Raw genomic sequence first — 9601 nt, 5'->3', positions numbered from 1 at the left:
ATGAGCCCCTAATAAAATGTTAAAAAATAAGCAAGGAAATATGTATTCATAAAAACAATTTTATACAATTCAATGCCTCAGCCAATTAGAAAAGTCGCAGCCTGCAGAAAATCGAGTTTCAAAGAAGTTATGAATGTTGTACACGAAGATCACCTCAGTCGTTATCTTTAAGGCGTTCTCAATGCACTCAGTGTAAATAACGTCTAGTGGCTCCAACTGTGGTTCAGAGAAATAACGAACAGTGTGGGTGACGTGACAAGAAGTCCAGCTCTCCCACTTGAGATGAGATGCAAGAGGGGACTGCATTGCTCTTTCACATCCAGCTCCAGAAACTGCCAAGGAAAGGGCTTCAGTGGCCATGCATCTTGCTAGAAGCAGAGAGATGTCTTTTTCCTTCCCATCATCCATTGCATTCTGCACTGCAGTGGGATCCTAAAAGAGCTTGTCCTGGGCTGCCACTTGTGGTTTGGGAAGCTGCCTTTTCCCCAGCTTAATTCTTGTAAAATCCAAGCTAGAAATAAATGGATTCGAGGGGTTAGGCCAGCACTCCCCGTGGAAAGGAAAACATGTGAAGCCATCTTGATGGTGGTTGTGAACAGTAGTGGAATTCATTGTTTCATAGCGACTATCTAGAACACAGTGGAATCATCCCTTTGGGTCTCAAAGCTCGTAATCTCCTGGGGTCCTGGTAGTGTAGTGGGCTACCCATTGGGGTGCTAGCTGCAAGATGGGCAGTTAAGCCCCCCAGATTCTCCATGGAGAAGGGGGAGGCATTCTGCCCACTATAAAGACTTTAAGTCTCCCCAAATCCAAGGGGCAGTTCTATCCTGTACTATAAGGGCATGATTGAGTTGGAATTGACTTGATGTCTGTGAGTTTGTAGACTGCTAACAGAAAGACCAATGGTTTAAGCAGTTTAAAAGAGTAATAGTTCTTTTTAAGAAAGATGGCGTAATAGGAAAGTCTGTGGGGTAGTTCTTCCCTGAGCTACAGGATTGCCATTAGTTGAAAGCACTGCAGAGTAGTGAGTTTGAATCTTTACAGGACCCTACCATTGTAGGTCTTTCCAAGAAGCTGACCTTTGGTTAGTGCCAGGGTGCTTAGATCTGAAACTTTACTTCTCAGGAAATCTGAGTCACGAGTTTGCCTGGATCATCATGAGGACAAAGAGAAGCGTTCAGAGCAATGGCCCCGGGGTCAAATTCTGTGGGGGCAGTATTGGCTGCAATAGGAAATCTGACCTTCCCTCTGAGGAACAGGGACCCACTGGGAAGTTCAGAACTGAAAAATGAGCTATGGAGAACCACAACCTTGCTTCCTAGAGACTGTTGACCTGCAAAAACCTGTGTCTCTTATGCAGACTTCCCAACTCCCCTCCACTTAAGTCCCAACCCCCGTCTGTGTCCATCTTTAGGACCATTGTCCCTTCTTCTTCCAGTTCTTCTTTGAGAAACAGTTTTGCTATCGCCATGGCAGTGAGCTCTGGTTTGACTCATCAGCTTTCACATAAATCTGTAAAATACATAATCCTCTAAGAAAAGACATCCCTTATGAGCCAACCACCTCGTTGGCAGCTATGATTTTCTTATTTCCTAAGTTATAAAAGTAAATGTCTGGGTAATTCTCAAGAGCAAGATGGAGGAAATCCTCCCAGGATTTAGTGATGTCCTAGGTGAACCCACACACCTCACGTTGAGTGTAGAACGGATGATTCTGACTTGTAGTCACAACATCAAGACAGGGCTCTTGTTCCGTTCCCACCCACGTCTGTCAGCTACTAGCGTGCTCACAGACTTTTCACAAGGGTGACATGATATCACTTGCTGCTACTCTCGTTTTTATTTCATTTCCATTTCATCATAGTTCAAGTCACAAACAAAGAAATACACTTAAATGCTGAGTTATACCCACCCCCATTCTCGGTCCTGAGTTGGCGTGCATTGAGGGACAGAATCAAGTAAAGATTTGAGGTCTCAGTAGTGAAAGTTATGTTCTTTTTATGTGCCCTCGCCCACGATTGCTGATGTGTCCTTCTCCCCATGGCAATAGTCATCCATCACTCACAGTTCCCATTAGTTATCTGAACTCATGAAAGAAACCATGGGGTATGTCCTGTGGGGAACAGAGCTCATAAATTTAACTGAAGCGAGCAGAAGATTTTAATTACAGTTTTCCCCCCTGTACTTTTGGAAATACTTTAATTGTTCCTTTATGTGAATTATCACTAGGCCTAAAGTTGTGGCTCACTTTGTTGGCATCTTCACGAGCATTAGTTAAATTAGCACTTTAATCTGCATTTATTCAGAGTAAAAAAAATGGATTTCAAGAGCATAATTTTGTGGTGGTTGTTGTTGTTGGTTCTATCCAGTCACGCCCCACTCAAAGCACACACCAGAATGAATCCATGCCGGGTTGTGCACCATCCTCATAGTAGCCTTTATTGTGGAACCCATTGTTGCAGCCACAGTATCCGTTCCTGTCACGGAAAGTCTTCTTCTTTTTCGATGATGCTCTACTTGACTGAGCATGATGGCCTTTTCCAAGAACTGACCTTTTCCGATGACATGTCCATCCAAAGAATGCTTTTAAGGAGATTCTGCCTGTATTTCTTGGAAGATAGATTTGTTTGTTCTTTTAGCAGTCCAATAGTACTTTGCATATTGTTGGCCAGCACCATCATTGAAATTCATGAAGATGTCTTTGGTCTTCCTTATTCATTCTCTAGGTTCCCCCAATATCGAAAATAATGGAAAATACCATGGCTTCGGTCAAATATATCTCAAAGTAACATCCTTGATCTTCATGCTTTAAAGAACTTTTCTGCAGATTTGTCTTTGGTTTATGGGCTGCCGCTTCCATCAACAAGATGAAATCCTTAAAGCTTTAATCTTTTCTCTATTAATCATGATGTTATCTATTGGTCCAGTTGTGAGGATTTGATTTTCTATACAATGGCTTATAATCAATATTAAAGATTGCAGTCAGTTTCATAAGCAAGTGCTTCAAGTGCTCTTCACTTTCAACAAGCAAGGTTATGTCATCTGCATATTGGAGCCTATTAATAAGCTTTCCCCCAATCCTGCTGCCATGTTCTTCTTCATATAGTCTAGCTCCTCTAAATATTTTGCTCAGCATTATATTGAATTGTGGTGAAAAGATTCAAACCTGATGCACAATGAAGTGTTCTGGAATTCCTATTCTTCTTAAGGATATTAATGATTTATTATGATCCAAGGAGGTAAATGCCATTACATAGTCAATAAAAGATATGTGAGCAGTTCTGCAGTATCCTGTGCTTTCAACCAAGATCCTTCGGACATCAGCAATATATCCTTCATGCCATATCTTCACCTAAATCTGACATGAATATCTAGCAGCTTCCTGTTGATGTACTGCTGAAACCATTCTTTAATTATCTTCAGCAAAATTTTATTGCATGTGATATTTATGATATTGTTCAATAATTTACACATTCCGTTGAGTCATTTTTCTTTGGAGTGGATACAAAGGTACTTGTCTTCCAAATCTCTTGACATAGAAGAATGGAAGCTTCCAGTACTTCATCAGCTTTTCAAACATTTCAATTTTTATTCCAACAATTCCTAGGCTCTTATAATTCACTAATGCTTTTAGTGCAGTTTGAATTTCTTCGTCAGTAGTATTTGTTCTTAATCATATGCTACCTCCTGGATCTCATGAACTTGTGTTAAATTATTCAAATTCAACCTGAACTTACATATGAGCAATTGATGGTCTGTTCCACAGTTTGTTCCCGATCTTATTTTTGGCTATTGATATTGAAAATAGATGCTAATTCTACCAGTCCTGAGCTAAGCTTGCATGAAGAATGGAAATGTCAAGCCTACTCACTCATATCAGAAATTTTATTCATGTCAATCTTGGCAAATAAATGCAAGCAAGCAATCAAGAGGCCTGAGAAGAGCAGAGAGGATTGGGCTTTTTCAGGACACCACTTATTATTTCTTCTTTCCCACCTAGCACGAACACTCTTTACCCAAGAGTAAAAATAAGACCTTGAAGTGATATGTTGCCTTGCGCATGAGAAAATATGAAGATTGTGAAACATAATCTTATACCCAAGTACATGCTTAACTTATATCACTTTTACCGAGAGTCATTCCTCTTAAATCCAAGTAGTGGTGTTTTGCTGTCATTTGCTGTTATCAGGCGCCATGGAGTGGGTTCCAATTCCTAGTGACCTGCACATGACAGAAGGAAACATTGCTGTGTCCTAGGCCATCCTCACAATTGTTCCTGTGCCTGAACCCATCATAGTAGCCATTGTGTCACTCCATCTCATTGAGGCCCTTCCTCTTTTTTGGCTGCCCGTCCACTTGACCAAGCATGATGTCCATCTCCAGGAACTGGTGTCTCCTGACAGCTTGTTATTAGGCAATCCTAAAGTAGGGATGACTTTATAAAATAATTACAGAAGTAGGGTCTCTCCTCTTAATCCCTATTGCTTGTCTATTTTTAATAGTGTTCAGTTTTCAGTAGATTTACAAGAAGATTAGATCAGAGACCGATTGAATCTTCTTTCTTTCCCCAGGAACAGCTTGTTCCAAAGTAGTCATAATTTGTGGGCAAATTGCTTTGCTGCTTTCCTTCCTATGACCTGTGTAAATGTGGGTGGATTACTAAGGCTAAATAGGTGTATTTTCTGGTCTCTAAGACTGAAAAACTCTATCTTGGAATAAAGACAGCTAGAACGTGCCTCAGATGCATGGATAGTTAAACCTCACATCATATATTTTATACATTGGAATGACTAGTCCCTGGAGAAGGACATCATTCTTAGTACATTAGAGAGTCAGTGAAAAAGAGGAGTAACCACCAACCCTCAATGATATGTGTTGATACAGTGGCTGCAGCAAAGAGCTTGCACAAAGCAATGATTGTGAGCAAGGTACAGTACTGAGCAGAGGTTTCTTTCTATAATACTTAGGGTCACTATGGGTCTGAACTTACTTATTGGCTTCTAACAGCTTGGTAAATGCCAGTAACTTACTAATCCTAGAGGCATAGCTGTTGGTGCTGACAGGCAAGCACTGAAGTACTAGCCAAAAGATAGGTTGTACAAAATCAGCAGCCCCTCAATGAAGAAAGATGTCGTTCTCTCCTCTAGTAAACGTCGACAGCCTCAGAACCCCTGTGCAGGGTCACCAGGAGTGGGAATAGACTTAATGGCAGTGAGGATTTTTTTAATGCTATTCTTCAATTGGAAATAAAGGAACTAAGTGCAGAGTTGACTTATTAAATGAACTGGCATGTGCAACTTGCTAAGCATAGTGCCTAGCACATAGTAAACATGAATGAATATTATCTATCATCATGATTATCATTTTTCTGCATGAAAGATGTTTCCCCTTTATCAGTAAAGATCATTTAAATCAGAGAACAATCAGGAAGTGAGTATTAAATAATATTAAACCCATGACTACTTCATTCAAATTTGCATAATGGCAAGAATAAGAAAATTTCACACTCAGCTACCCTGCTAACCTAAAGCACTTCCATTTAATAAGCAGTGCAAGAAAATTCATACACTTATAAATTTTAAAAATATTTTAATTTCAACACTGATAAAAATACAGAAATATAGTTTGGCATCTGATAACATCAGGGTTCACAGACATAAAGATACATTTCTTATATGAAGAAACTTCTTTGAATCTTGTGTCTTGGAATGCAACGAATGTAACGAGGCACCTAAAAGTTTGGCTTTTTATGAAGTGCATTTTCATTCCAATTTGTGATGACTATCTTTCTATTTTAAAAACCCTGGTGGCTTAGTCACTGGGCTGCAAGCCTAGGGTGACAGTTCAAACTCAACAGCTCATCTGTGGGAGAAAGATAAAGCTGTTCACTCCTATAAAGATTTAGAGCCTTAGGCCACCTATGTACTGTTGCTACGAGTCAGACTAGACTTAATCTTCCTGGGTTTGTTTGAGCAAGTATCCTTCCATTTGAGCAGCCTTGGTCTGCAATGGTGAGACGCTTACTGCTAATCTAAAGGTCAGCAGTTCAAAGCCACCCAGTATCACCTCAAGAGAAAAGACCTGGTGACCTTCTCTCTAAAAGATGGCAGCCCAAAAAGAAACTCTCAGGAGAAGTGACATTCCGCTCCTGGGTTGCGATCATTAGGAACTGGCTTGACAGCATCCAAAAAGGACACCGTCTATTGGGAAGATGTAGCAGTCAAAGGTAGACAGGACCTGACACACCCAGAGAGGCATGTTTCTTCTGGATCATCAAATAGTCTTTATTTCAAGTGAACCTTCTCCTAACGGTTAGTGTTTAAGGAGGGAAAGATTGCGCCTTACATGAAAAGCTATGGAAAATTGAGCTGCATGTGAACTTAACCACCGCTGAATTTGGTTCTGTCAGGCCAACTCCATGATTGTCTCACTCAATCAGAAAGACAGTGTTTGGGGCCTACCAATTTGTAAGGGTTTGATTTGTGTGTTTGGAGGCTCTTTCATTGGATGCATAGGTATTTATTATATTCATGTCATCTTTTAAAAATTGATCCTTTAATCATTATATAATCCTTCTTTGTCTGTTATGCTGGAGTTTATCAGCAAGTAAATTTGCAGCTCCTGCTTTTTTAATCGCTGGGCTTCGTATATATATATTCCATTCTTTAATTTTTAGTCTATTTTCTCTTTTTGTCTAAGGTCTGTCTCTTGTAAACCTCTTGTCTCTGGGTCTTGTAGTTTTAGCCACTGTGCTATTCTCTGTCTCTTGAGTGGTGCACTTAATCCATTTACATTGAGGATAAATAGTGAGAGGTAGGAATTTATTTTTGTCATTTTACTGTTTTTTTCTTTTCTTTTCTTCTGCTGCTATTGGTTCCTTTCTTCCACATATTTTTATATGCTGAGTTAACTTTGTTTGTAGGGTGTGGTAGTTACATAATCTGGTGTCAATTTGAGAATTAAAGAGTGTATGTGGTAGAGTCTAGCCTGGGAATCAGAATATAGACAATGAGGTCTCTGTGTGGGCATGGCTATTCCCTGAGGATTCTTGGAACTCCTGATTTTCCTCCTTGGAGGCAGGAGACACACACTCTCTCTCTGATTACTCCCTGAGAGACATTTCTGAGGAGAAGCCACATGGACCAACCCTGTTGCAGTCAGAGCCCTGGACCTGGAGAAGCCACATGGAGAGACCTGTCAGCCCTGAGATGTTTGCAACACAACTGGATCCATAAGACCTCCCACCCACTGGCCTGTGATCTTCCTGCATTCGGCACCATTGCATGTGTTGTGTGAGTCTGAAGAGGACTTTATAGATTGGTAACGCACCTAAGGGCTAATATCAGACTTATGGACTGGATCTGGACTGGGCTGGGATGCTTTCTCAATATTCAATTGCTCTTGTATATAAAGCTCTTTCCTATACACATATCAGTGTCCATGAATTTGTTTCTCTAGTCTACCCAGACTAACACATAGGGTTATTTGCCATTTTCTTCATCACTGTTGTTTTACTGTTTACTAAATCTTAATACATTTCCTCTTCAAAATTTTGATGAGATGTCTTCATTTTTGTGATAACCCTGTAACTTATTAATACCTTCATAAATTTTAAAGTCTGGTTGCAGTGCTTCAGAGGCCCCCGTGCTCCAACTGCACCTATCCTGTCACCTTTTGTGTATAAGCTTTCCCAATTATAGATCATGCCCCTTTCAAACCCATTAGTGGTGTAAGGTAAGGGCTGTTCCTGATATCAATATTATCTTACAGACAGTTCTTCTCTGTCCCATAGCATCACTGTGCATAGGAATTGATGTGATTGCATTGGGTTTATTTTGGTCTGATATGTGGTTGTTCTAATTCTCTTGCTTCATTTTGCATCCTGATATAACGTGCTCTGTGTCACATTTTAAGTTGTTTTTTTTCCCCCCCAGAAATAGTGCCTAGTGGAAAAGGTCTTTCTCTTGCTTGTAAGAATAGATCATACCCATCACATTCAAATGCTTGTTTGGATAGGGGTACACTGATAGATTGGTGTGATCTTTCTCTGGGAACACCAACATTCTGAATTCTCTTCTAGCATTTTGTACCCCTAAGAATAAACTCACTGTCTAATTTTCATTCTCCAATCGGCATCTTATGTTTTCTACCCAGAATGTTACATCCCCTGCCTTTGATCATGAACAAGTATGTATCTATATGTGGACCTTGCTTGCTTCCTGCAATTTATCTTACCATTGGCCTCTCTCCTTTCTCTTTCCTTTCCCTTTGGGATTCAATGATGGATAATGGAATTTCTGGATCTCTAACAGTTCTAAATTTGCTTTTTTGTTTTGAAAAATAAGTTTTCCACTTTTGAGGTGTTTTTAAGATATTCCCTCAATCCCATCATTCAGTTAAGATGAGTCTACTTTGCTCTTCAGTCCATCCACGGAGCACCTTGTTTCATAAGTTGTGTTTCCAGTTTTCTAGAAAGTAGATTGTTTCCCTTTCCTACTACTTTTAATGGAGCAATATTTCAAAGACACATGTGCATTTATGCATTACAGCAGCAGTGTAAGTCACTATCATTCCTGTGACCTTTATAGGACCCTTGCTGGCACACAGGTTGGTCTGCTAACCAGGTGGTCAGCAGTTCAACCTCCTGAGCTGCTCCACTGGGAAAAGAAGCAGCTTTCTGCTCCTGAAAAGATTTGCAGCTTCAGAAACCCTAGGGAGTACTTCTTTTCTGCCCTGTAGAGTTCCTATGAGTCAGAATTACAGGGAGGTTTTCTTTTATTTTGGTGTGTGTGTGTGTGTGTGTGTGTGTGTGTGTGTGTGTGTGTGTGTGTGAGAGAGAGAGAGAGAGGGGGGGGGTGCATTTTCTAGCACAGGGCACACAGAAAACAGCGCTCCAGCCCTCAGCTGGGTGGGGACATTGCTTCAGGTGCCTCTAACACTGAGCAGCAGCAGAAAGTCTTAGACTCAAGTATTTCACCCATTCTAATTGGGTTGCCAAAACTAGCAGACATATCCTTCAAGGCATTTTTCTCAAGAACTGTTATAAAATCACTGAAAATTCTTGTGACTCTCTATGTCAACACAACTGTTTAAACACAAATTCTTTTAAAGAAGATGGATGATGGGGCAACTGTATGACCTTTGCCTTTTGTCAAATTATATTTTATATTGATACTCACTGTACCTCTTTGTAATGAGCCCTGTTGGCAACATCAGGCAAACATTGGATTGCTACCTGACAGTCAATGGTTCAAAGCTACCATCCTCTCCTCAGAAGAAAGATGAGTCTGTCTACTCTTGTGAAAATTTTAAGTCTTCAAAACCTCATGTAGGATTATTGTTATGCATCTGCTTTGAGTTGATAACAGGAGGGTTTGGTTTGCCTTTTTATTTTTAGATCATGTTCCAAACTACTTATCTTTCATCTCAACCCCACATGATAGAGTAGAACTGCCCCAAGGATTTTATTTGGCTGTCATTTCTACGGAAGCAGACTTCCTGGACTTTCTCCAGTAGAGACACATTTGATTAGCAAATGAGAACTTAACTTTACTTCAGTAGAGTCACTTTTAAACCTCCTTAGGAGATCCAGTGTTTGTTCT

This window comes from Tenrec ecaudatus, chromosome 15 (genome assembly GCF_050624435.1).
Source record: "Tenrec ecaudatus isolate mTenEca1 chromosome 15, mTenEca1.hap1, whole genome shotgun sequence".
Classification (NCBI taxonomy): domain Eukaryota; kingdom Metazoa; phylum Chordata; class Mammalia; order Afrosoricida; family Tenrecidae; genus Tenrec; species Tenrec ecaudatus.
Note: the sequence above shows the minus strand (reverse complement) of the source record.